The following is a 27763-nucleotide window of genomic DNA, read 5'->3' on the forward strand; positions in this document are numbered from 1 at the left end:
ATGAATAGGATGGATGGTAAAAACAAATGACGTTGGACCCTATAAAGGTTTCAACGGTGGGTGTCATTATAGCCGCTGCTTCCTTTTGTGTGGTCCGATAGAGATGTGAATATAGCTCATTTTTAGTTTATTTTCTTAAAAATATATTATAAAATGGATGAACGGATTGGATAAAAAGATTACATCAAGGTGGGCCACACAGAGCCCTACCCGGACGGATTATTGTCCAGGCGGGTAGGACGAAATCTGCTTCCGAGAATCATGCTCACGGCATAAATCAACGAGCCGAGGACGAATTTACTTCAGTGGTGCGCGGTCTACCGCATCGACGTTGCCTCTATAAAAGTCTCCCGCTCTACCACTCTCTCGTAGCAGTGAAAATGGCAAGTTCTCAGTGCTGTGAAAATCCTCCCACGTTGAGCTCCGCATGCGGTCAGGGGTGCGTAGAAGACTTCGGTGGCCTCAAGGCCTACATCACCGGCCCTTCCGATTCCAAGCTTGCTGTTATCCTCGCTTCCGATGTTTTCGGTACATGTCGATTTCACCTCCTTTCATGCACTATGCAGATTTTCTACCAAATTTATTTCTCTCTTTGTTTTTTTTTTTCCATCTGGGTTTTCAGAATTTGATGTGTTTGATGATTGCTATGTGCGAATTCGATGTTGGTTTGCTGAAATATTGTTGTTTTTTTTTTCTTTGTTTTTCTATTGATATGTGGATGGTATTTTTGGTTCTTTCATGTAGTTTGATGTTTGATGTTTGTTGTTGTTGTTGTGTGTTTTTTTTTTTGTTTTTTTTTTTGTTAATAAAAAAAAATTTTAAAAAAATTGGATGCTTGATATGAGTGTGTTTGATATTGGATTTTGGGGGTATTTGGTGGGTTTCTAGTATTTATTTCCTTTGATTTTTTTTATTTTTATTTTTATTGATATGTAGTATTTGGGTTTCTAGTATTTATTTTTATTTTTAATGTTCTTTCATGAATTTGAGTGTAATTATTCTTTTAAGGGTCGTTTGGAAGTGTGGATTAAAAATCCCTGTGGAATTGAGAGGATTTTGCATATCAGCTTTGAGGTGGGAATGGTAAAAGGCTCTTTGGAGGGATCAAAGTCCAAATCCTTAGAAATCCTTGCTACCTAATATCCCAAAAAACTAAAATCTTCACAAATCCCGAATCGAAGCTGCCAAACGATCCCTAAGTGGCCTTTTGCATGTGGGTTTTGGTTGTTTGTCACTTTTGATGCATGGCATGAGAGTATCTGATGTTGAATTGTGGAAATATTGGTGGGTTTTTTTGTATTTCTCTTTAGAATTCTTTGTTTAAAATTTTCTTTCATGCAGCATGTTGTTCTTTGTTTGAGTGTAATTCTTTTTTAGTGGACTTCACATGTGGATTTTGATTTTATTTATTTATTTATTTTTTCCCCATTCAAACTGCTTTTGATGCTTGGCATGAGGTTAGTTGATCTTGGTTTGTGGCAATATTGGTGGGCTTTTGTTGTTTTGCTATTGGAAGATGATACGGTGGAGTGTATGAATTGGAATATCATAGAACCATTTCTGCAAAGCATATGCTGCCGGATGAAGTATTAAATCTATTGATCGAGTTCAGCCATCTAATTTCATGTATCATGGATGGCAACTGTCATACCCCAAACTCGGGAATCAGGCTCACAAAATTTTCAGCTGCCGAATCCGGTGCCGACAGCCTCCGTAGTACCCCATTCTCGGCTCCCAGCTCACATGCGTTAGGTTCCGATCCTGGGATCCTATAAGGAGGATTTTCAGGTTGATTTTTTATTTTTATTTTTTGTAAAGGAGCATAATCATAAGTGTACCCAAGTCACCAAAACATGATCACATATCCATTAATATAATATTTGAATACAATGCTGAAAGAGAAATATATCATATAAAAAAATTTCAAAAGATCGGGCACATGCTCCTACCTCAATGCTGCTGCGGTCTACCATAACCTGCACATAACGAACATGCATAAGCTTACTACGAAGCTTAGAAAGTATGTGCACAATGCATGTGCCAAGCATATAAATGCCAAAGTAAGCAGAAATGATAGAATGCTAAACTGGCAAGTCCATAAATGATGTTAACCATACCAAGCTATGCAATGCAAGGCCTACATGGCCGAATGTCATATGTTAGAGATGCAATGCAAGCATGCCAATCCTCAACTAATCCACGTATCTGTATGGTTCGTCACTGGAAACAACACCGGAGTCTAGTACACTCCAACACTGGTTACCGCCCCATCTCCCACATGACCAAGTAAGTGGAAGAGATCTCACTATCTGCCTTACCAGTGGTATACCAATGCCGACCCAGCTCGTCGATAACAGACCCATTTATGAGCTAGTCAAACTCAACCTAGCTTACGATCCCCTACCCTTGGGCGGATAAGGTCACACCCATTTTCAATCAACCATGACACAATGAGAGACGTGGCCTACTAGTATTCGACACTTGGACGCTCATGTTATCCATTCGGTCTCGACGTTGAAGCATCCTACTGGTACCACAAGGGTTTAGGGACTTCACCTAAGGACATCCATAGTGCCCTAATGCTAGAACAGATATTTCCAGTATTTAATCTGGCAATCCATAATATGACTGTGGAGGGCATAACCCTGATATCGCTAGGGCGTAAAGTGATCGTGACATACAAGATGCGAAATGTATAAGTCATACCATTCAAATCATGCATCAACCTGCGCGTACAGCGCGATTATATGGGGCAACCCTATCTCATATAGGCTCCCCTAAGTATCTCAGCCCAATGGCATATGATATGATCGATCACCACCCACAACATGCATACAAATGATGCGTATGGGCATGTCTAGGCATGATATCATTATACTGAACATGCTATTAGTGTGTCCTATCAGGCTAAGTACACTAGCATATTATCAGACATACCAGACAATAATCGGCACATCATATACAGAGAGTGAGAACTGAATGACATGCCTTACTAGAAATATAGAAGTTTATGTGGTATGGCCCACGTTAGACTAACATCAGCTCCTCATGTAGCCTGCAACACATGGATAGGATATATATAAAAGGGCGGGGTCCATTGGGAGTGACCCGGATGGACACCCACATGTACACGTGCGTCACTAGGCTACCAATCCATTTGGGCATATGGCCCACTAATGATGTCCCAAAATGATCAGATTATCAATGGCATCACTATAGTTACTTTGGTAGAATGATCTACATCGTTTGATCATTGCTAACGTAAATCGACGGATATAGATCATTGGTTAGTCACTAGGATGTGATCATATACTCATGGCCCATCTGAGTTTTGTGATTTCATCAGTTCAGGCAAGGTATATGCATAAATGGATTTAATAAAAACATAGTTTCAACATTCACACGTCAACTAATTTAAAGATTTGAATTAAAGATGCCAAATATAACCAAAGACCTAATGAATCTCGATTTCAGAGATTCCCAAGTCCAAGGGATCCCAAGACCAAGAAATTCCAAGTCTAAGCGATTTCTACCCCACATTATCCTCTGGTACGACCCACCTTAGATCTGGATTAACCTGAGTTTTGGGTCCATGGCCTAACACGGTATGATAAGAAGGATGAACAAAGTGGATATGATAAATACATCATGTAGGGTCCCACGTGTGAAGGGAGGCCAAGGAGGCTTCCTCCCTCACGTGACACTTTCATTTTTCTTTATTTCTCTCCTTTTTTTTTCTTTTTTTTTATGCACCATTAATGTGTGCCCCACGTGAATTTTTTACTTTATTCACCGTGTAGTCCATCTCGAGAAGGTCTAATGGGCTCTAATTTGGGTTAATTTGGATGAACATGGACTCCACAGTGGGCCTTGGAAGATTTCAACAGCAATGGTTAGTTTCCCTCATTGCGTCCCACTTGAGACCCGAATCTGTCTCATCTTTTGGCCCAAGGTGTAAAATAATCTTGAAAAGACGGTGGATGGTATGGATTCAATATAAACATCATAACAGGGTCTTACTTGTGAGACCCAAATTTGGCCCGGAATGGGTCACCGCCCAACGACATTCATGCATTTTTCATGTTATTATTATATTCATTGTATGTTTTACATACACTATTAATGTGGGCCCTAAGTGGATAATCTAATTTGTTCACCATCTTGGCCATCTCGAATGAGGTTAAATAGACTCTGACTAGGATTGGTTTGGATGACCAGGGACTCCAAAGCGGGCCCTAGAGTGTTTTAACAAATGGAATTAATACCCTTAGTACGGCCTACTCTAGACTAAGATTTGCCCTAAAATTTAGCACATGGTCTAAAATTATATGGAGAAAATGGTGAATGGTGTGGATTAAAAAAATTCATCATAGTGGGGTCCACGTGTGGGGGCAGCCCAATGAGGCTTCCACCCTCACCGTCACTTGGCAAAAACGTCTAAGTGACATGCTTTTTCTTGTTTTTCTCTTTATTCCTTTATTTTTATTTTATTCTACTACGTGAGGTCCACTAGTGGATAATCCATTCCGTCCATTATATTGGCCAGCTCTCTATGGACCAAAGGAGTCCAATGATGGGTAGGTCCATTACCTACCCACACAACAGTCGGCCTTAGAAAGTTCCAACCGTGGGACTTTGTTTCCCTTGTTACAGTCCACTAGAAACTCAAATTTATCTCATTTTTAGTCTCATAGCCTAAAACTACATGGGGAAGGTGGTTGACGGCGTGGATTAAACAAATACATCAAGGTGGAGTCCATGGTTGGGACGCCCCCACCTTAGTCCGCATGGTTGAGGTGAGGGGGTGCTCCCACTCCCACCATCGGTTGTGGTGTGGTCCACCTGATGGTTGGATCGGTTAGATTTTTGGGCTCCACGGATAAGATGAGCCAACAGATAGATGGATAGTTTGGATATAAAAAATACATCAATATGGGTCCCACGAGTGAAAACTCACTCCAAACCTTCCATGCAAAAAAAAGTAAGAAATGAGGTGGGTAACACAACCCCTTAGCATTTGTGGTATGGCCCACCTGGTATTCATATTAGCTTTATTTTTTAACTCAACGCCTAAAATGAAAAGGGGAATCAGATGGATGGTGTGGATGATTTATATATACATCATGATGGGCCCACGAAGGAAGTCCACATGGTGGCTTTGGAAAGTACTTGTGCCAACATGTCTCAGGACACTTTGTGTCCAGCCACTATGGTGCCACTACCCCTCTTACTCCACTCCATCCATTTGAATGTCTAACTCATGGTAGGGCCAAGAAGCTTTGGATCACATTCATTTTTGGTATATTTTCACCATCCAAGTGTACTTACACAATCAATTGGTTTAAAAAGAAAATAAATATCACGGTGGGCCACACAAGGTGGTTCACGCTATGATAGCGTGCTGGACATGCTCTCCAATAGTGTGGCCACTTATGGGTCCCACAACACCATGAGAATAAGAAAAGAAAGGAAAATAAATCAGGCCATCGGGGTGGCCCCCGGCCACTATTAGGTCCACCACATATTCAATATATGATCAAGGTGGGTCCCACCTTTATGGGCCCACCAAAATAGAGAAATCACAAAGAATGGGAGAGTTTTAACCCTCCCGTGCACTCACTTAGAAGGATGGATTGTTGGATCGGCGATCGGATGGCCCACCAAGCTCCTATTCACCCCTAATATTCTTAAATCTCACTTTTCCCTATTACTCTCACAAGTTCTCTTTCTTTTCTCCTAATCTTTGTTTCTTTTCTCTCTTTCTCTCTTAATTTCTCCCTAATCTTTCTAATATTTCTCTCTCTTAATCCCTCTCTATTCTTTCTAGGACATGGTAAAAATGAGAGGGAGTTAGAGTGTTTTTGTGGTAGAGATTTTAGAATAGGGAGGGAATAAGGGTAAAGTGGGGAGAAAAAGAAGAAAGGAATCATGGCTAGTATAGGTAGGGGTATGGGCTGCATGATAATAACATGGGTTTGTTTGACTAATGGGGAGAGAGTGACATGAGTGATGGATGACTTGATTGATTGATGGATTGATTGATTTGACAATATGGGGATTTGTGCAAGTGGGGCCCGCGTACATTGCACGGCCCATCTTGGATCTTACCAAAATTGTAACTTCTAATCTAAGGGTTGAAATGGGACGTGCCACGCGGCGTTAGAATCGTAACGCCCGCGCTTTCGCTAGGGTACAAGTCTCGGGGTATCGCGGTACAAAAATAAGGTAACGATTAAAATTTGTTGATCTGGTCTACCGGAAACGTACCGTTATTTAAGTAGAAGTGTACGAATGGTCTCGCGAGGTTATGGGTCTTACAACAACTGATTCAAAATTCGCATCCATCAGATGATGCCTGATCAGTGGCCTTTGAAATGATTCTAGGAAACGAAAAGAGTTAATGGTCAGCATGCATTGTTCGATAGTAAAGAAAGGTGATGGATATGATTAGGCCGGCATGCCTGTTTTTTGATAAGTAGGTCATCCATTGTAGTCATCACTAGATGGAAGGCTCTGTTTGATGCATCACCCTACAAGAGTTAGTGCTTTACCGTAATTGTCCTTTTATTTGTAGATGCATGGTCCTTTTATTTTCATTTATGCAATATTTAGACTTTTGTCTGCATGTTGTCTGATGGTGGGTAGTATTGAATATTTGTTATTTTGGTGCTTACAACTACCCTTTTTGGTACAAACACCCTTTTTCTACTTTAAGCAGTGAGAAGGTGTTTGTTGTTATTGCCAGTGTCATTTTCGTTGTTGCTGTGCTTTCTTTGAAATTTGAATGCTTAATATGACATATTTGATTGTGCGTTGTGATAATTTTAGTGGCATTTTGATATTTTCCTTTTGGATTTTTTTTCCTTTCTATAAATTCTTCTTGTTTGGGGTGGGCATATGTATTTATAGCGAATTATCCTTTTAAAACAAGCATTTATAGTGAATCAGAGATTTTTTTTTTCTTCCTATAAATACTTCTTGTTTGGGTGGGCATATGTATTTATAATTTTATAGCGAAGTATCCTTTTTAAAAAAAGCATTTATAGCGAATCAGTAATGTCATCATTGTGGCTGTTGCAACTTGCAACTTTGAGTACTTCCATCCTCGTCATCATCCTCACAATCATCCTCAATGTTGTGTTGGCATCATTGTAATTTCACTTGCTTGTTTGCCTATTGCCTTTTCCGCTGGCTTCCAACTTTTTTCGGTAGCCTCCTATGATAGTTCACCACCACCATTTTGAAAATGGTGGTGATTCATCCTCCTCAAATGTGGTACTGTGTTTGGCAGTCTACACCTTCCAAAACTTTTGGAGGGGGCATTGTGAGTGGAGCATATATGTAAATTCACACTAGTAAAGAAGTCCCATCAATCCAATGTTGCTATCAAAAGGATGGTTAAGTATAAATTCCATGGGAGAAATATTATATTCTCAGTGTAATTTTTGGTTGAAAAGGGTGCCAATTTGCATGTTTTTGTTGGTTATATAGTTTTTAACGGACATTCTATAAATAGGAGTGTGCCCAGTACTAGATACAGACTACAGAAACTTCCTACAATAACGGCACAACACGCTCTATAGGAGTACTGTTACAGTATGCTATTTAATTTTATTTTTATTTAAAAAAAAAAAATAGGGATAATCATTTATTGGTTTTGTAATGACATATGGCTTGGAATATTGATATCAAGAAAAAATAGGTTTTTTAGAGAACAGGTTGTCTTGCAAACAGAGACCACCCTAAGAAATCAATCTTTTCTATTGAATTTTGTGAAATGCATGTGATCTAATTTCTTCTTTTCTTCGTCCTACATTCTCAAATCCATCCACCAGGCATCAAGTTGGTATCGGAGCAAGTTCCGTCCATGGATAAATGGCTACTGAGGAAATATGCTGGAGGAAGTAATAAGGAGACAACCAATTTGAGGGAAGTATAAGAGATTTAAAGTCGATTGGATAAGTTGACACTGTTGACACAAGATCAAGGAGAGGCTTCTCGTCCACGCCAAGGTGTTAGCATCGTGTAATTGTGTATTGGTGATTGCAACACTGTTCTAGTTGGTCATCCTAATGATAGAAGAGATTAACGATTGGAGGATCATGACTGCAAATATGGTGTAAGAGTTGAGATGCCTGGGTCCAGTGAAGTGCCTAAGAATTTCAAAAAGCACAAATCCAAGTCTCATATTAGAAGAATTATCCAACAATTACATCACAAACAAAGATGATAAAGACGCTGGTCGATGGCTGGATCGCAGATGGATCAACAGACCGATTGGCAAAAGTCGATGAGGTTTATTTTGAAGCATGTATGGCACATTAATCATTGCACAAAGTTCAAAATAGGCAGTTCAAGATTCAAGAGTGAGATGGAAGACACGACATTGAATATGGTCCACAAAAGGAGAAGGAAAGCAACGATGCACAATAATATGGGGTGCCTCAAAGATCATTGCAACTGGACAGGTGAGCCTACATCATAAGTTTCTAGCAACGCTGAAACTGCACCTTGACAATGGTGGGTCCTATTTGGGGATGCATGCGGAAATTGAAAGTGCACTTATTGGCATAACTGGATGAGGTGTATTTTAAGGCATATATGACACATTAATCATTCTACAAGATCAAAATAGGCAATTCAAGATTCAACAGAGAGATGGAGGACACAACATCGAATTTGACAACGAAAGCAACAACGCATGATAATATGGGATGCCTCAAAGATCACGGCAACTCGATGGGTGGGCCTACATCACAAGTTTCTTGCAAAGTTGAAAGCCCACCTTTACAATGGTGGGCAAGGTTTTCCATAATGGTAATGGTGGCCGTAACGGCCACCGACGTTACTGTTACATTTCAGGCCGTTACAACCATTACGGTCTTTCTTTCTTTCTTTTCTGTTTTTTTCTTTTTGAAAAAAAAAAAAAAAAAACTGTTTCGGACCCATTATGGGACCATTGCAGGTTATTACGTGACATTTTTTTCTCAACAGCTGTTACGGCCATTTCTACCCCTCAATGCGTGACGGTTGCAACCGTTACCATTACCATTATGTAACGGCCCACAGCCGTTATGTAACTGTTTTGGCATAACATGATGGTGGGTACTGTTTCTAGCAAAGCCGAAAGTGCGCCTTTACAATGGTGGGTCCTGTTTGGGGATACAATGGGGGCTGTGTCAAACAACCATTTACTCCAAAAGCTTAAGTTGTCAAAGAGTGTGGTGTATCAATGTATATCAAGGGACTTTATCACTTTAACACTCCCCCGCACGTGCGAGGTGGGAACTCCGCACGGGAACATATTGACGAAGGTAGAGGGACACTCACACCATAAATAGGCCGGGCTTAATTTCCCAGCCCTGGGCCAGACCTGATTTTCCTGACCCCCCGTGGGAGAATAATATATTAGCGAGGCATATTTGCTGCTCTCGAGATTCAAACATAGGACCTTCCGCTCTGATACTATATCAAACAACCATTTAATCCAAAAACTTATGCTGTCAGAGTATGGTGTATCAATGTATATCAAAGGACTTTATCACTTCAACAGGCTGCCCGTTATATGCATGCATCGAGTCTGGTTTTTGTGGTTTTAGAAGTTTTTAAAAGAGTTTCGACAAATAATTATGAGCTAGAAAACTCACTACAGTACTTGATACCATACTGCATTATAGTAAATGCTACATTATGCCCTGCAGTACTGCAGCTGAGATTTATCAGAGTTTGAAACTAAATTCAGGTTTGTATATCTTTCTAGACATGCATGGTTTTGTAGATGACATATGGCTTGGAATATCAATGAAGGAAAAGTAGGTTATTTTATAGAAGAGAGTCTTGCAGAGAGAGAACCCAAAAACATCATTGTTTTTTTTTTTCTTGAGTCGTGAAAATCATCAATGTTTCCTAATGGAATCGTGTGAAAAGCGTGTGATTTAATCCCTATCAATTCTTCTTTTCTGCTTCCCACAATATCAAATCTATCCTTCCTATGTCACGTGGATTTTTGTTTCTTGAATTTTATTTTTAATTTTTTTATTGCTGCCATGGCTGTTGAGGTTATAATCATATTGTTGTCATGTTTGCCATTGTCATCATTTTCATGTGTGCACCTGCTTATTATCATGGCTTACATGTTTGACTTGAACATTTTACAGGATATGAACCACCAAACTTGAGGTATGGCCATCTATGTTCTTGACCTAATTGTTTAATTTTATTATTGATATCATGAGATGATAAAATGATTTCCTTATATTTCTCCTATGGTTATACATATTAGAGGTTATAGGGTCCAGTCGTTAGTGTTTTGGTGAAAAGATAAGATCAAGATTTAAATTTTTTCACTTAATAAGTTTGTGGTCCAAATGATCTAAAATCATATTATGTCATTTTGTTTGTTTGTTAAAGTTGTGCTGCATGTGCGTTCATTTACAAACGCTTGTGTGATTTCAGTAAGCATATTCAATATAGCTCCCATTCATTATTAACATATTTGCTTGTACCATTTTATTTATAGAAAGGAGACCTCGCTTAAGCTTTTGATCTACAAATGGTGAGGGAGGTCTGGGGGTTTCTTCTTTAAGTTACTCAACATTCATCGTCATTCCAAAGTTGGCTGTGGATCTTTTAAATGGTGGGATTGTAGGGTCCTCCCAAATTAAGTTGGTGAGTTGTATGGAGGTTGCTCCTTTTAGCTCTTATGTGGGGATTATGGAAAGAACAAAATAGATGAACTTTTTTTTTTCTTTGGTAATATCTTGACATTGATATTTGTACTGAAGGAAAGAACTGAACCCTTCATCATAAGTTAGGATTAGTACTGAAGCTTTTAAGGTACCATTGTCTCAAAATTGGGTGGTAGTTGGAAATTGGTCATTTTTTATTATGTCTAGCATTGGGAGAAGACTGACTGATTGGTACCTAGGCTTGTGAAAATTGAATATGGAAGTTCAAGGGGGGATCTGGGTGACTTGGTAGTTGAGGGTGTCATTAGAGAAAAAGCTTGTTGGGTTGGTGCGGCTTGTTTTTGCAGTCCAGTGGAATTGGTGAATCCAGTTCCATAGAATTGGGGGCTATAACAAAGGACTATATCAGGTTATAACAAAGAACTACAACTTTTGTTCAAATCTCTAAATGGGCTCGTCGTGGTGGAAATAGACTTGAAGGCAACCATCTCTTGGGTCGCTACTTCGTAATATCCTGGTTTTGTGGAAAGGAGTATCTGTTGTAAATGAGATTAAAGATATGGCTGGTTGTGAGAAAATTTCCTTGATGCAGGTGTCTAGTGGGGTGAACTCCTTAAGGCTTGTTTGGATTGTGAAGAGCATGAGAGAGGAAATGGTGTTTTTTCGAAAACCTTATCTCTAAATATTGTGGGGAAGGACCGTGTTTCCCCATTTGTTTTTTGTTAGAGAGAAAACTGTTGAGATATGGAGCCACATGCATCTGGGGGCCGCACGACCGGTCGTGGCCCCTGCTCGACCGGTCGTGAGCAGTCGTAGACTGGCTCGACTCAAAGTCCAGCGAGAATCAGATTTTTGGTTCCGAGGTGCTCGACCGGTCGTAGCCCATGCTCGACCGGTCATGGGTTCCGCTCAACCGGTCGTGCAGTCTGCTCGATTGGTCGTGGTTATACAGATTTATTTCTGAATTTGATGCGGACTGTGGATTTTTTAGTCGGCTTTCGCAAGGGTGCGAAAGGGAAGTTGCCTAAACTATATATAGGTGTCCCTAGGGCTTTTCTAGTGTATTGGAAATTATTGGGAAATAATTCTAAGATATTAGCAAAGGATTTTCTATGTACTTTCAAGGGAGAGGCTAGTATTTTGCCTTGTAATTTTCATTTTTCTTCATAGTGGAAGTTTGCATCCGTGGTTTTTTACCCTAGTTTGGGACTTTTCCACGTATATCTTGTCTTGTGATTTGTTTGGATTGCTTTAATCTATTTCTAGTTTATATTTTTTCTTGTTTATTGTTTGTAGGTGACACCGGAGATTGGATCTTGGTTCACTGCATTGTTGGCATGCTGCGCAACAACTGGTATCAAAGATATTGGTTTAATTCTATTTGGAGAGATGACAGAAGAAGGGAAAACTAGAATTGAGAAGTTTGATGGTTCAAACTTTGCCTTATGGAAGATGCAGATGGAGGATTATCTATATCAGAAGGACCTGTATATTCCTCTAGGAGGAAAAGAGAAGAAACCAGAAAAGATGACAGATGATGAATGGTTTTTACTGGATAGGAAGGCTTTCGGAACGATCCAACTCTCTTTGTCTAAGAGTGTCGCCTTCAATATATCCAAAATGAAAATAACAAAAGAATTAATGAAAGCCCTAGCCACCATATATGAAAAACTCTCTGCGTCTAACAAGGTTCATCTTATGAAACAGCTATTTAACATGAAGATGTCAGATGGTGAGAGCGTGGCTGAACATCTAAACGAGTTCAACACAGTCACGAGCCAGTTGAAATCCGTTGACATTATTTTTGAGGATGAGGTCAGGGCGTTATTGATCTTTTCTAGTTTACCAGACAGTTGGGATGGTTTAGTGATTGTTATGAGCAATTCTTCAGGGTCGACAAAGTTAAAATTTGATGATGTAGCCAGTCTAATTCTTAGCGAAGAATCTAGAAGAAAGGCATCAGGAGTTTTAGGGGATTCAGGAAATGCTCTAAACGTTGAAGGAAGGGGAAGATCGCTGAACAAAGGAGGCAACAAACATGGGCGTTCTAAGTCAAGGAAGAAGTCCAAGGGACCGAAAGACAAAAATGGGTGTTGGCATTGCGGCAAGAAGGGGCACATGAAACGTGATTGCAGAGCGCTTAAGAAATAAGAAGGAAACTCTCAAACTGGGAAGGATTCAGTAAATCTATCTGAGGAGAGTGACACAAAGGCGTTAATCTTTTCTCTTAATGTGAAGAATGAGTCTTGTGTTATAGAATCGGGTGCTTCGTTTCATGTCACTTCGTGTAAGGAAGTTTTGCGTAACTATGTATCAGGTGACTTCGAGAGAGTCTACCTAGGTGATGATGAGCCGTGCAGTATTGTTGGAAAGGGAGATGTTCATATAAATCAGAAAGACGGAACGATGTTGAAATTGAAGGATGTCAGACATGTACCGAGTTTGAGAAGGAATCTTATCTCAGTGGGGCAGTTGGCAGATACCGGTTATGTGACGACATTCACCAGTGATTTTTGGAAGATCACAAAAGGTGCCTTGGTGATATCTCGAGGCAAAAAGAAAGGTACTTTGTATGTGACTTCAGGATTGTATAGTTCATTCACAGTCGCATCAACTGGAGTGAATGGGCAGTTATGGCATTAAAGGTTAGGACATATGAGTGAGAAATGGATGAAAGTGTTATTTTCAAAAGGAAAGCTACCAGGGCTGAAGTCTATTGACTTGGAATTCAGCGAGAACTGCATATATGACAAGCAGAAGAGGGTAAGTTTGAAGAAGACAGGACGGGCTCCAAAGATACATCTATTGGAGCTTGTACAAAATGATGTGTGGGGACTGGCACAGGTATTATCACTTGGTGGCTCACATTATTTTGTTTCTTTTATTGATGATACTAGTAGAAAACCGTGGGTCTATTTCTTAAAGCATAAATATAAATGTATTTGATGTATTTAAGAAGTGAAAAGTTATGGTAGAAAACGAGACAGGTAAAACAGTAAAATATCTTAGATCTGATAATGGGGGGAGAGTACTGTGATAAGAGGTTTGAGGAGTATTATGTAGCAAATGGAATCAAACATCAGAAAATGATTCCAAGGACACTGCAGCAGAAAGGTGTGGTAGAGCGCATTAACAGGACCATCCTTGAGCGCGCCAAGAGCATGAGGTTATATGCAAGGTTACCCAAGACGTTTTGGGCAGATGCTATGAATACTGCCACATATCTTATCAATAGAAGTCCCTCAACACCATTGGATGGTGGGCTATCAGAAGAAGCGTGGACTGGGAAAGAAGTGAACCTTACACATCTCAGAGTGTTCGATTACACTTCATATGTTCACATTGATGCAGAGTACAGAAACAAGCTGGATGTGAAGTCCAGGAGGTGCACGTTTATAGGCTACGGGTAGCAAGATTTTGGCTACAGGTTTTGAGATATAGAAAACAAGAAAATCATCAGAAGTAAGGACGTAGTTATCAATGAAAAAGTGATGCATAAGGATAGTATGCAAGGAAATAAGGCCGAGGAAAAAGAATTCGTAGAGTTGGAAGAGTTACTGGACACGGGTGTTACAGCGCCACAGGATGATCATGTACAGGAGCATTATGAGGCAGAGCCACAGACACCGGTTGTGAGAAGTTCTACTCGGGAGAGGAGACCAACGGTCCGATACTCACCCTCCTTACATTATCTACTACTGACAGATAATGCTGAACCAGAGTGTTTTGAAGAGGCGTTATAGTTAGATACACGGATTAAGTAGGAGCAAGCCATGGATGATGAGATGGACTCTCTTGAGTCTAATCATATATGGGAGCTAATCACTCTACCTAAGGGTAAGAAAGCTCTTCATAACAAGTGGATGTACAGACTGAAGGAGGAGCACGATGGTTCGAAACGGTATAAGGCAAGACTGGTTGTGAAAGATTTTCAACAGAAGGCAGGTATCGATTTCACCGAAATATTTTCACCTGTGGTGAGAATGTCTACGATTCCCATGGTTTTGAGTATAGTGGCCAGAGAGGACTTACATCTAGAGCAGCTAGATGTTAAGACAACCTTTCTTCATGGGGACCTTGAAGAAGAGATATACATACATCAACCGATAGGATACGTGGCTCCAAGAAAGGAGAACAAGGTGTGTAGACTGAAGAAAAGTTTATATGGCCTGAAGCAGGCCCCGAGGCAGTGGTACAAGAAGTTTGACAGTTTCATGTCGGGAAACGGTTTTAGGAGATATCATGCAGACCACTATTGTTACTTGAAGAAGTTTGATACGTCGTACATCATCCTTTTTCTATACGTTGATGATATGCTCGTGGCCAGTTCAAGCATGAAGGACATCTTAGATCTCAAAAGACAACTGTCTAGAGAATTTGTCATGAAGGATTTGGGAGCTGCAAAACAAATCCTAAGCATTAGGATAAAGCGTGACAAGGAAAACAAGAAACTGATTTTGTCACAGGCAGAGTACATAGCCAAGGTACTTGATCGATTCAATATAGGAGGTGTGAAGCTGGTTAATTCTTCATTAGCCAACCACTTTAAGCTATCTAAGGAGCAAGGTGCAAAGATGCAGGAGGAACGGGATTACATGGCTAAAGTCCCATACGCATCAGTTATTGAGAGTCTCATGTATGCTATGGTGAGCACGAGGCCAAATATTGCTCAAGCAATAGGAGTTGTTAGTAGGTTCATGAACAACCCCGGGAAGGAACATTGGGAAGCTGTGAAGTAGATCCTTAGATACCTAGTAGGTACTAAGGATATAGGGTTGTGCTATGGTGGATCGAAAATCAAGTTACAGGGCTACGTGGATTCAGATTTGGCAAGAGATCATCGACAGCAGAAGAAGCACTACAGGTTATGTCTTTACTTTAGGTAGTGTTGCAGTCAGTTGGGTCTCTCAGTTACAGAAGATAGTGTCTATTAGTACGAAAGAAGCAGAATATGTTGTGGTTACAGAAGCATGCAAGGAGATGGTATGGATGTAAGGTTTCATGGAAGAGTTGGGTAAGAAGCAAGCAGATTGCAAGTTGTATAGTGACAGTCAGAGTGCAATACACTTGGCTAAGAATTCAGCCTTTCATTCAAAGACCAAGCATATTGCCATCAAATATCACTTCATACGTTCGTTACTGGAAGATGGATTGATCGCTCTGGAGAAGATTCATATAAGTGAGAATCCTGCGGATATGCTAACCAAGGTAGTCACACGGGAGAAGTTGAAGCTCTGTTCAGCTTTAATTAGTCTTCAGGCTTGAAGACGGAGAGGTGGTGCACTCCGGATGTAGAAGACGAAGGTTTATAGCGATGTGTCTCCAAGAAGGAGATTGTTGAGATATAGAGCCACATCTGGGGGCCGCACGACCAGTCGTGAGGTCTACTCAACTGGTCATGAGCAGTCGTAAACTGGTTCGACTCAAAGTTCAGCGAGCATCAGATTTTTGGTTCTGAGGTGCTCAACCGGTCGTAACCCATGCTCGACCGGTCGTGGAGTTCGCTCGACCGGTCGTGCAGTCTGCTTACCGATCATGGTTATGCAAATTCGTTTCCGAATTTGATGTGGACTGCGGATTTTTGAGTCGACTTTTGCAAGGGCGCGACAGGGAAGTTACCTAAACTATATATAGGTGTCCCTAGGGCTTTTTTAGTGTATTAAAAATTATTGAAAAATAATTCTAAGGTGTTGGCAAAGGGTTTTCTATGTACTTCCAAGGGAGAGGTTAGAATTTTATCTTGAAATTTTCATTTTTTTTTCATAGTGGAAGTTTGCATCTGTGGTTTTTTACCCTAGTTTGGGGTTTTTTCATGTATATTTGGTCTTGTGGTTTGTTTAGATTGTTTTGATCTGTTTCTAGTTTATATTTCTTCTTGTTTACCGTTTGTGGGTGAGACCAGAGATTGGATCTCGGTTCATTGCGTTGTTGGCGTGCTGCGCAACAAAAACCTCATCTCCATTTCGACTGCATTTATTGTGGTTTGTGAAATCATGATTACCTTTTCTAACTTCCCACAAGAATCATCGCTAGAATTTATCGTGGATTTCCCTTGGAAGAGAAACCATGATTACCTTTTCATCAAAATTACTGTTTTCCGTTGTTTGGACTGCAAGAATACAATTTCCCTGAATTTATCGTGATTTGAAAATCATGATTACATTTTTCCACGTCCTCACCTTGGATTCCTCAGGCAGGGAGGGAGGTTGGGAAAAATGGGGTTGTTCTTCAAATGCATTCCTTGTTTGCATTATATAATACCTCTTCCCTCTACTACAAGTGCTCTTCCTCTTTCATTCTGTGAATACTTATATGATTACTTGGTACATAGGAAACTTCTTCTTTCTTTTTTTTTTGGTTTGTTTGTGAAAGCTAATATTACCTACATTTTACTATAAAGGAAGCTCGCAGACAAAATTGCAGCGGCTGGGTTCTATGTGGTGGTCCCTGACTTCTTCTACGGGGAACCATACGAAACCGATAATCCTAATAGACCCGTTTCGGAGTGGTTAAAAGATCATGGAACGGTTGGTTTCTGTTCTCTCTCTCTCTCTCTCTCTCTCTCTCTCTCTCTCTCTCTCTCTCATATCTTTGTTTAGAGTTTATTATTGATTTTTGAATCAAAAGGTCACTTATCAATGATTGATTACAAGGAGCATTATGCTTTTGTGGTTTGTTTTCAATCGGTAAGTATTTATTTAGGTTAACAAAGCAGACATGTTGTGTATAGTACATCAAGACCATATGATTATTTCTGGCCGCTTGTCTCTTCATGTAGTAGGTTAGGGAAGCATACATGAGTGTACGGTTCATGCCTACATGCATGATTGCCAGGGGCTACTCAAAGGGGTAGGCAGGTGATGCAATCGCCTAAGGCCCCCTAATTATGAGGTCCTATATTATAGCAAAATTAAAATTAAGAAGAAGAAAAAAAACCTGAATTTTTTGAAATAAAACTTATTGAAAGGCCTACAAAATAGGAACATCTAAAAATTAATTTACGAATTTGAAATTGAAAATAAAAAACAAATCCTAGAAACTAACACTATCAATAATAACAGTCTAACTCTATCGTCTCTTTTCAAAATAATAGCATCATTTTCAATAAATTCTTCTCCTAAAACCTAGGACCACAACTACCTACTTTATTGCTAATTAAGTTCTCAAAAAATTAAATTCTAACATCATTTTTCTAAATTAAATTCTAACTTCAATTTTGCATCTAAAAAGGCAAGAAGCAAATTTATGGTTTAATTTTGAATTTATTATTATTTTAACTAGAAGGCCTCATTTTTATGACCTGCCTAAGGCCCCCAAAAATGTTGAGCCACCCCTGATGATTGCATGGTTGTTTGTATATGGTATGTATGCTTATGTAGGTTAACAAAACATACTTGCACGTATATCTTCAGGTGTGCATGTATTAATTATTGCATGGTTGTTTGCGCATTATATGGATGGGAGAGATTCTTGCAATGATACAAGCAAACTCATTGAACTTTGCTTCTGTATGGATGGGCTCGTTCAACCAAAATGGAATGCTTTCACCTTTTGGTGCACAGCATTCAACTGAAAAAAGTCCAGACTTGGTGGCTAGGAGTCCAGACATGGTGGCTAGGATCTTGCAACCTGGTTACTTTTTAGGCATGTTCCGCTGAAGGTGGCATGCAACAAACCAATTTTCTGATTGCTGAACCGTGAGCCCACTTTTTAGAATTGAAAACCCATGTATATTGTGCAAAGATGAGGGTTGTGTTCCACTTGGTTTCTCTAATAGAACCGGCAAAAGTTATGTCTAGGGGAAAAGGTCACACGTGGACTGGTGCACCTGGATCTGCCAAACATCTCCCACTATCCAGTGTTATCGGGGGAATACCTACACATCTACCACCAGCTTCTCAAAATTTTGTTTAGAAATGTGCAAAGGGTGTGATGAACATGTGTGGTGATCAGGACTGTTCATCCAGTGGGCTACCTGTTGGATCAGCTGGAGGCAATTATTGCAGTAATGGGACAATAATAACCATTCAGTTGTTGTGAGTTTTTCCATTGCAAGTGGACCATTTCTCCATTTTGAGCGATTTGGCCCCTTTCCTAGGCCTCTGATCAGATGGGCCATCAAGCCATGGTCTACCAAACCTACAGTCCTGATCACTGTTCAATATTGTCATATGTATGGCAGAGATTTCTCAGTGGCATATCCTGAACTCCATGATGTCCATGTGTCATAGCAGCATTCACTTTCATATATCCCTTTAATGCATCAGATATGCAAAGGTTTTCTTTCTAGAAGTGCCTGTGTTGGACATGAAGTTATCCAAATGGTCCCTTGGTTTTTCTCATGTTGATATTTGTTGCTATTTGAAGATGTCACTGTAGCCTTCTTCCATACATATTTTGGAGTTCGTTCTAGGTTGAGGCGTGTCCAAGTGATAGCACTATGGGAAAAACAAAAACAAAAAAAGAAAGTCAAAAACTAGATATGTGCGGATGTAACATTGTGTCACGCAATAGGCATTTTTTGAACCATCATCTGAATATTAGTCTGCTATTCAAAACCCCATTTTAGGCCTTGTAGGGAAAAGATAAGAGTCATTTATTTTTTAACCTAGAGACATTTTGCTTTTCAGTGTCAGTAACTCAAGTACACTTATCATGGCACAGCTATCTGTATTCATTCCTTCAAGGATGCATCCTTCTGCTATGAATTAATTGCAATATTATGATAAGAATTCAGCATCCAACACCTTATAACATTCTTACAGGATAAAGGAACTGAAGATGCAAAAGCAGTTGTTGCAGCTTTAAAAAGTAAAGGAATATCTGCAATTGGGGCTGCAGGCTTTTGCTGGGGTGGTGAGATTTTCTTGTCCTCTTTCATTGATGCAAGCTTCCTTCTATGGAATATTTTAGCACATTAACGAGCTATAGTAATGGAGGTGCGGTTAGCAGAAGGCTGGACAATGTTAATTCAGTCTTATTGGGGAAGTGGGTGTGGAGATTTGGGGTGGAAGAGGACAGCCTTTGGAGAATCATCATTGTCGTAAAATATAGCACCTCTTCCAAGGGATGGTGGACAGAGGATTCTTCCCTATGTTGTGCGTTGCACCTCTTGAAGGCTGTCGCTTATTTGGCTAGCAAAGTGTTCAAGAGCGTGGGATTCTCCGTTGGGGACGGGGAACAATTGGGAAGATGTCTGGATCAGGGAGTCTCTCCCAAGGTTGCGGCTTTCGCTTGGCTTGTTGACAGAAACAGGGTCCTTACTGTTGACAACCTTCGCAAAAGGGCTATGGTGCTTTCAAATATCTACCTCCTGTGCAAAAAAGATGTGGAATTGGTGGATCATGTATTCATCCATTGTCCTTTTCTAGGGGCGTTTGGTTTGGAATTCTGGTCTATTTTAATGTTCCCTGGGTGATGCCGAACTCTATAGAGGGGCTCTTCCATTCATGGCATGTTGGAGGATTTGGGAAGAAGGGAAGGTCGAGGTGGAGAGTGACTGTGCTTGCCATTCTTTGCACCCTGTGGGGTGAAAGGAAAAATCATTGTTTCCAGAGTAGAAGCGGCTCTCTTGGGAACTATTGATTGGGCTAAAATGTTCATTAGGGAGTGGCCGAGTGGGTGCCCTGATTTTGCTGCTTGTTTCTTGGTTTGCTTCGGCTTGCCTTTGTTTTTCTTGGCCTCTTGTCTCTCTTAATAAACTCCATTACTTTTCAAAAAAGAAAAAGATGTCCCATTAAAAATTCTATTGGTATTTTATTTTCTTAGTACTGTTAGTCATGGCTAACGTTCAACTTCCTACATCTTTTTTTCAGCAAAAGTAGTTGTGGAATTAGGGAAGCACAGTCTCATCAATGCAGCAGTGCTTTGTCATCCTGCCTTTGTCACTGTTGATGATATTAAAGGCAAGTGTCTAGTTGCTCAAACACTTTCGAAACAGAGGAATCATATGATCATGGTTGTTGTACATTTTGCGTCTTGAGGCTGTGCCTGTGGGATTCATGATTAGTTCACTGATCTGATGGGCCTGGGAGATTTATGGTGCGTGGTCTATGTGGCCTGTCAGATAATTGTCTGGATCACCAGACGATGGGCCCCACTTGTACAAACTCACTTATAATATCTCTTCAAAGCATTTGTAAATTTCATTAAGCTCCTATGCTTCTGTTGAATCCTGATTCACTAGAGGTTTTCTTTTTATTTTAATCTGTTACCTTTTATATTTTATAAATAATGATTTATATTTTTTCAGAGATTAAAACTCACATTGCCATACTTGGAGCCGAGGTTGACCATACTGCACCACCAGAGCTGGTGAAACAGTTTGAGGAGGCTTTATCTGCGAAAGCTGAGGTAAGGGATCTCCAAGCTTTTAGAATTACAATTGCAGGCTAAGCATTTTTTTTCTCTTATGCTTGATCATGTGTTTTGGTGAAACTCTGTGGATATGACCGAACCCCTCTATATAGATTGGAACCATTTCTAATATCAAATACAGGCGAATGGAAGTTGGCATGCTATATCATCCGCCATCAGTATATTTCGCCTATTTTACCCTGGTACGGGTGCTCTGCATGGGTCTAGTTGTCAAACTTGCTCCACATGTGAGAGTATGATGACACATCTATGTATTATTAAAATATTTATAGCATATTCTATTAAGTTTTAAATATATAATCATTAAACTATTTTTTGGCATAAAATATTGGTTATTGCCAAGCTACATGCCTTTTCATGTCTAAACATTGCTTTGAGGGATTTGAAGGATCCAAGTGTCATAATATTTATAACAACGGTCTGAATATCCGCTAAAATGGACACTAAACCAAAGCCCTGGAACTGCTAAGCTTATGTATGACATGGATCCCATGTTGTGTCACATGACTCTCATCTGACACTGGTGCTTCGAAGGTTTTTGAGGGATTTAATGAAGATACTATTCAGCATTCCCTTTCTGTATGAATTTCCCAAAAACCACTTTTCCTAGAAAGAAAGTCTGGGCCCACAATACTGCAAATCTCTCCCATTCAGTCTGTTACCATTTTACCCACATAAGGAGCTTGATCAGAAGCAGTGTTACCTAAATAGCCAAACACCCTATTTTTTCCCTTCTGAATTTTGTAATCCTGATTGTGGGTTATTTGCGATCCGGATTGCTATTGTTGTAGACCTGAAATTATGGATCTCTAAGTGTTTGATTAAGATGAAACCTAAATTTATATTTAGGGTGTAGAGGTTTTTAATTTGATTTGCGCAATAAGATAATAGAATGCATGCCAAATCTATAATAACAACATCATTTCATATATAGATTACTAATGTATAAAAGTATATTGCATATACTTCGTAGATGTGTTGGGAGTAGCATACACGGTGTTGGAGGAAGTAGCGTACCCTCTACCAGTTTCTGTACCACATACCGGAGTGTCCCACAATCAAATAACCTTGATGAGGTGTGGTTCCGAAGAAGTCCCAAATCCAGAGATGTAAAGGCAAGAGTCCTTACACATGCACAATTGGTCACTATTAATTTGATACTGTGTTCTCCATATAATTGAAACACACGTCTTTGTGAGAAGTTTTACCAAGTCTCATCAGGTTTTTGTTCAAGGCTGCAATCGGCGCACATTGGCAATCTGTTGAAAAATCCAGACCAATGATTTGAAATGCCACCTTATTAGAGCTGCAACTTGGGTTCGAGTTCGAGCCAGGTTGGATTGGTGTAGGTTTTGAAAAATCTTAACCGAATTTGAAACCGGGTTGTGTTCCGGTTGAGCAAATTCGGCCAGGTTAGATAGGGTTGGGAATAATCAGGCGTATTTGGGTCACAAGAAATTCCAAAAAAATTTAAAAATTTTCCCCGGCAACGGCGCCAAAAACTTGTTCACTTCTCAAGCATAGACCGAGGTCGAATCCCAAGGGACTGAAACCTGTACGTTATCTGAAACTAAGTAGAACTAGAACTAGACTAAGACGAAATCTAAATCGAATAAATTTAAGGAATAATGGTGAAATATTTATCTAAAATCTAAAATTCAAAGGTGGGGAACTAGGGTGTCAAGGATCCACTTGTAGCAATTGGGAAGTTACCTTGTATTGATTCAGGGACACAACTGGAATTAGAGTCCTATTTTGTGCAGTTGGTAAGATGAGATTTGTTAGATCTCTGAACTTCTCATGGATCTAATTATCAACGGATAAGATTGGTGAAGATTTGGAAGTGATTCTGTCACCTAACCATTCCTAGGAGACTATGGCAAACATCAACAATTTACCAATCTCACAGCTAATCATGAGAGAATTGTGAAAGTTAGGAAGGGTTTCTTCACCCAACCATGCCCATGAGATGATGGTGAACAACGGGCCTCCTAAGTTCACAATCTCATAATGAAAAGAACATACTTAAAGCTATTGCAGACCTACTGTAATTTGAGTCACAATAAACCATTAAAAACTAAAAGCATTCCTTAATAATCAAACTAGAATCCATAAGAGTTCAATGAAGCATGAATTAAAACAAAGCAACCATCCTAATCACGCTACAAGCTTCTCCTCTTAGCCATAGTTAAGAAGTTTAACTTAGCAAAATGATTAAGCTAAATCCTTTAAACAAAAATAAAATAAACAAAAAGAAAAAGAAAAATAACTCTACTCTCTCTCCCCTATGCTTCACGTCCAGCCCAAGATGATCTCCTACACGTCATCTCTCCTTCTCCTTTTATAGCAGATATGGTCGATAGAATGCTGGAGTCGGCGTGCGTGGAGAGATTTCGTAGCAACAGTAGGTTTGCGCAGGTCCTGTTTACGCAGTCACAAAAACAGCGCCGACACTCCCGCTTCCCTTACTTTCTTTCCAAAGAAACAACGTCCCTTAGGACATTTTGGGATGTCCTACACGATGGACGGTTCAGATTGGCCATCTGACCATCGATGGTGGGCCAGGACGATCCGGAACGTCCAGTTCTTCCGGACTGCGCAACAGAGCCAGCGCTTCTTGCACTGGCTGTCGGTGGGGCCCACTCCTTCTGATGTCTGTAAAATCCACTCTGTCAATTGGATTCAAGACGAAAAATCGTTTGGTTAGACCGAGACCAGGTTGATTACGGTGTCCCACAAGACTTTTCATTCCACCGTCCATCTTACTTTTAATCACAATCCACGTGCGTACACGTGTATAGGGCAAAAAGGCCACCTAGACGAGGGTTGTAGCTACCCCACGGAAGTAATGGACGGTTCAGATCATTTCTATGGGCACGAGTGGGGCACACTAGTGAAACCTAATCAGACGGGGACCGTCCCGACATGTTTTGGAAACTTTTTAAAAAAGCATCGATCAGCGATTTCTTGATTTTTTGGTGCCCGTCCAGTGCATGTGTGCTATGCATATACACCATGTAAAGTGAATTACATCTTAATGTAAATGAAGAATCCGCTCTATCTATTCCTTTCCTCATCCCATTTAATGCGTTGAGACCAAGATTAATGCATATCCAAATATCAGGTGGGCCCCACATTAGGATTTAAGGGGCTAATATGTCCTTTGGGCCATTTCCACAGGGGTCCAATGGTTCAAATTTTACTTGTACGGTTAATTTATGGTCCTCGGGCTATGTATGAAGTTTCAAGCCAAATGGATGGTGGAAACCCTGTGATCTTGCATTCTGGCTGACTTTCAAGCCACTTGAGCTTCAATTTCTCGATTTTCTCGGATCTCTGGCATGTAAATCCGTCGATCTTGGTCCCCTGGGGTCCATCCCTTGCCTTGGTGACTCATGAGCGTTAAATTCATGCTTTTAACATCCTATTTCAATCTAAGCTCGTAAATACACCCTACATCACAAACACGATTAAATCGGGCTGTTAAACAATACCATGTTCGTAAATCCAGGCAATAACTAGGGTCTAATATGCAATATTTGACCCTCAACACAATCTCCAACCAGTATCTTGCTAGTCTCTAGCAAAGTATGCGAAAAATAAGTTGAGACTTACATGACGATTTCCATAAACTCGAGTGATTTATGAAAAACAATCCAGATCCTAGAATTCTAAGATTCATGAATGTTGGGCATTATTTTCTCCTAGCCTCAAGCGCACGGTAAATTTCATAGTCAAGTTCAAAGTATTAATCCATCAATCAGAAAAATTCTAAACATTGAGTTCTATAGGTGTATAGTGTAATCTCGGCTTACCATCATTAAGAGATCTAATTGTCAATTTCCATGATTTATTGATGATCAAATGAGCATTCAAGACAACCAAAACCTAAACTAGAACTTGCTTTATAGTTTTTTTTTTTTTTTTTTCATTCTTCTAGCTTTTGATTTTTCCATCGAGGGGGAGGGGAATCAAATCTGCACCTATAGGGAGCAAACTTGTGGTGAAAATTGTACACCCAACCCTTTCCTGATGATCACTGTTTCTTAGCTGGGTATTCTTTTTCTTTCATTCATTCTTTCTTTTTTCTCTTCTTTTTTTTTTCAAAAACTTCGTTTTCTTTTTCTATATTCTTCGTATTGAACAAGATGGACAAATTCCCTAGGTTGGTTCCTTCCATGCTTAATGATCACCAAGCTAAAACTTTAATGTGCAAGCAAGATGTGTCCTGTAAATTCATGACTCAATCAATGTTTAAAACTTCTAATCATGGATTAACTATTCGAACGTATTGTGAAATCTAATAGATAACTGAATCCAAGAGTCATAAATTACCAAAACCACGTATCTTGCAATTATAAAATCACAACTATTCCTCAAAATCACTTCGAATTCACAAGAAATTTCAGAAAATTTTAAAAATTTTCACAATAAACTATTTCGAATCCACGGAACTTCTCTAGACTCCTCACAGAGACATTCGAATCCACGAGAAAAGAAAGCAGAAAATAGAAATAATTCCTAATAAATTCGAAATTGATTAATGAATCCATAAAAACAAGTTCACAACCCTTTGAATAAGGGTACCAAGCAATGGGAAAGAAATCAGAATCAAACTACAACTAAAACTCCTAAAAATCGCGACTTACTATAAGTAGTAAAGTTTCTATTTATAGACGGTCATGATGTCTACTAGTGCGCAAGGTTTTCGGCCAAAAATAGTAAGTGTCCTATTTGGCTTCACCAAACTATTCTCCTAATTTTTCTAAGCTATTTTCATGTTGGACACAACTCCTAAAGCCCAACGGATGAAGAGTTATATACTCAAACTAAAACTTACTATTTATAGTAAAAATGAAATTAAAATAGGGAAACGACCATTGATCCAGGGGTATTTCGCAAATCCGGCTTGCGCAACCTTGCGTAGCAGGGTTGGTTGGCTAAAGTAGTTCATTTTACCCCAAAATCATATATTTTACGTCAGATAACTCATTCCGGATTGTGAGATACGCCCGATTTAAGGTCTGATGGTCTGAATCACTTCTGTCGTCGACCGGGCCTTTTTTGATCCATCTTGGCCATGTAACTGTCCACGACCCGCTCTACATCATTTGAGGTCAAGTAGAGAGGAATTCGGGTCAGGTAAGGTTTCGGGTTGGGTCTTCTTGAGGTTGGTTTGGGCTCGGTTTGACCCTCAACCTGACCCGACTGGTCCGAGCGGATGGGACACAGGTTTAAAGTTTTCAACCATTCTGGCTACATATTCTTTCCAGGTCTTTGCTCTGAACATTTTTTAATCTTCCAAAAGGCTGGTCATGGATAAGAGTATCGAACTTCCAATGACAGATTTTTAGCTAATGGTCTATCCAAGAGATTGCCACTGAATGAACACCTTAGATCCATCACCATGTGCACAAATTTGCGTGTTTGTAGGATCAGTACCCTCTTCTAAACGGTACCACATGTGCTTTGACATCTAAGCCTCGGATGCTGGTTTCTTTCCTCGAAGTAGTTTCAAAGATTTCTCATACAAAACAGCTCCAAATGTGCAAAATCAATCCATCTGCCTCTTTTGGATCTCAATTTTCTTAAATGCCATTAGTTTATATGAGCTTTGCTAAGTCCACATGAGCGTGCAAGTCAGCTAATGCACATGCCACCACATGTGCTAGTGCGGCAGACATGATATATCCAAGCCATTCATCAGGTGGAACTCACCGTGTAGATGTTGCTGCCCGAGGATAGAGGCGGTCCACTCGGTAGGCATGCCATGATATTAGAAATAAGTAGATGGATTAGAAAACTTCCTCCAGTTTTTAACAATTGTGCATTTGTTAATTTAAATGTGGCCCACCTGACTAGTGTTCCGACCTGATCTTGAAATAATGAATCTACATATGTAATATTAGCTTGATATCAATCACTGCATTCATGAACATTCCCACTTTCAGAAATAGCATTCAAATGTGTTTACTTCGATCAACGGCTGAGAACTGCTGGTCTATCGATAGGTGGATGCTTTTGTGAAGATCTTCCCGGGGGTGGCTCATGGATGGACGGTGAGGTATGGTGTTGACGATGAACCAGCTGTGAAGAAGGCGGAAGAAGCGCATCAGAACATGTTGGACTGGTTCACAAAGTATGTCAAGTAGGAGATGATACTCCACATCATATGATTAAGAACAACATTTGATATGATAGCTCAAGTATGAGTTGTGTGTATAATCTGCTTCTCTGTATTATTAGTGGGACTTGGTGAGTAATTCTGATGGGTCTTTGGACGCCGTAGTCAAGGTGTTTGTCGGGTTTGGATATTACTTGACAAATATCTATTATAAATCATAACTCATAAAGCTGTCCACAGGTCTGTCCCTTGCATACCATACCCAGATCCTGCCTCAAGAAGGCTGTGTTTGGGTCCAGGTACTATATTTGTAGACTTGGATCCAAACCCTGTCAAGTACCCATTGGGTCTTACGTTTCTCTGGGTTGGGTCCGTCCGGATAGGGACATCAAGCCGGTTGGACCCATGGTGTGTAGATGGGCCTTCTTATATGTTCGTGGCCTAACAAACGTCGTTCGATCACTAGGACACTCCTGCATGCGCACCATCATATCATAGCAAAGAACCCAAAAACTCGGCTTGACTTGATGTTCAGGTGGGTTCGATTGAGTCGAGGACTTGGACTCCAATGGAA

General features: G+C 40.0%; 1 pseudogene; it reads left to right on the top strand.

Moving 5' to 3' along the window:
• The first annotated feature begins 274 nt into the window (after positions 1-274).
• LOC131226133 (endo-1,3;1,4-beta-D-glucanase-like) lies at positions 275-27620 on the top strand (annotated as a pseudogene).
• Positions 27621-27763: the final 143 nt, after the last annotated feature.

Source organism: Magnolia sinica, chromosome 14 (genome assembly GCF_029962835.1).
Source record: "Magnolia sinica isolate HGM2019 chromosome 14, MsV1, whole genome shotgun sequence".
Lineage (NCBI taxonomy): Eukaryota > Viridiplantae > Streptophyta > Magnoliopsida > Magnoliales > Magnoliaceae > Magnolia > Magnolia sinica.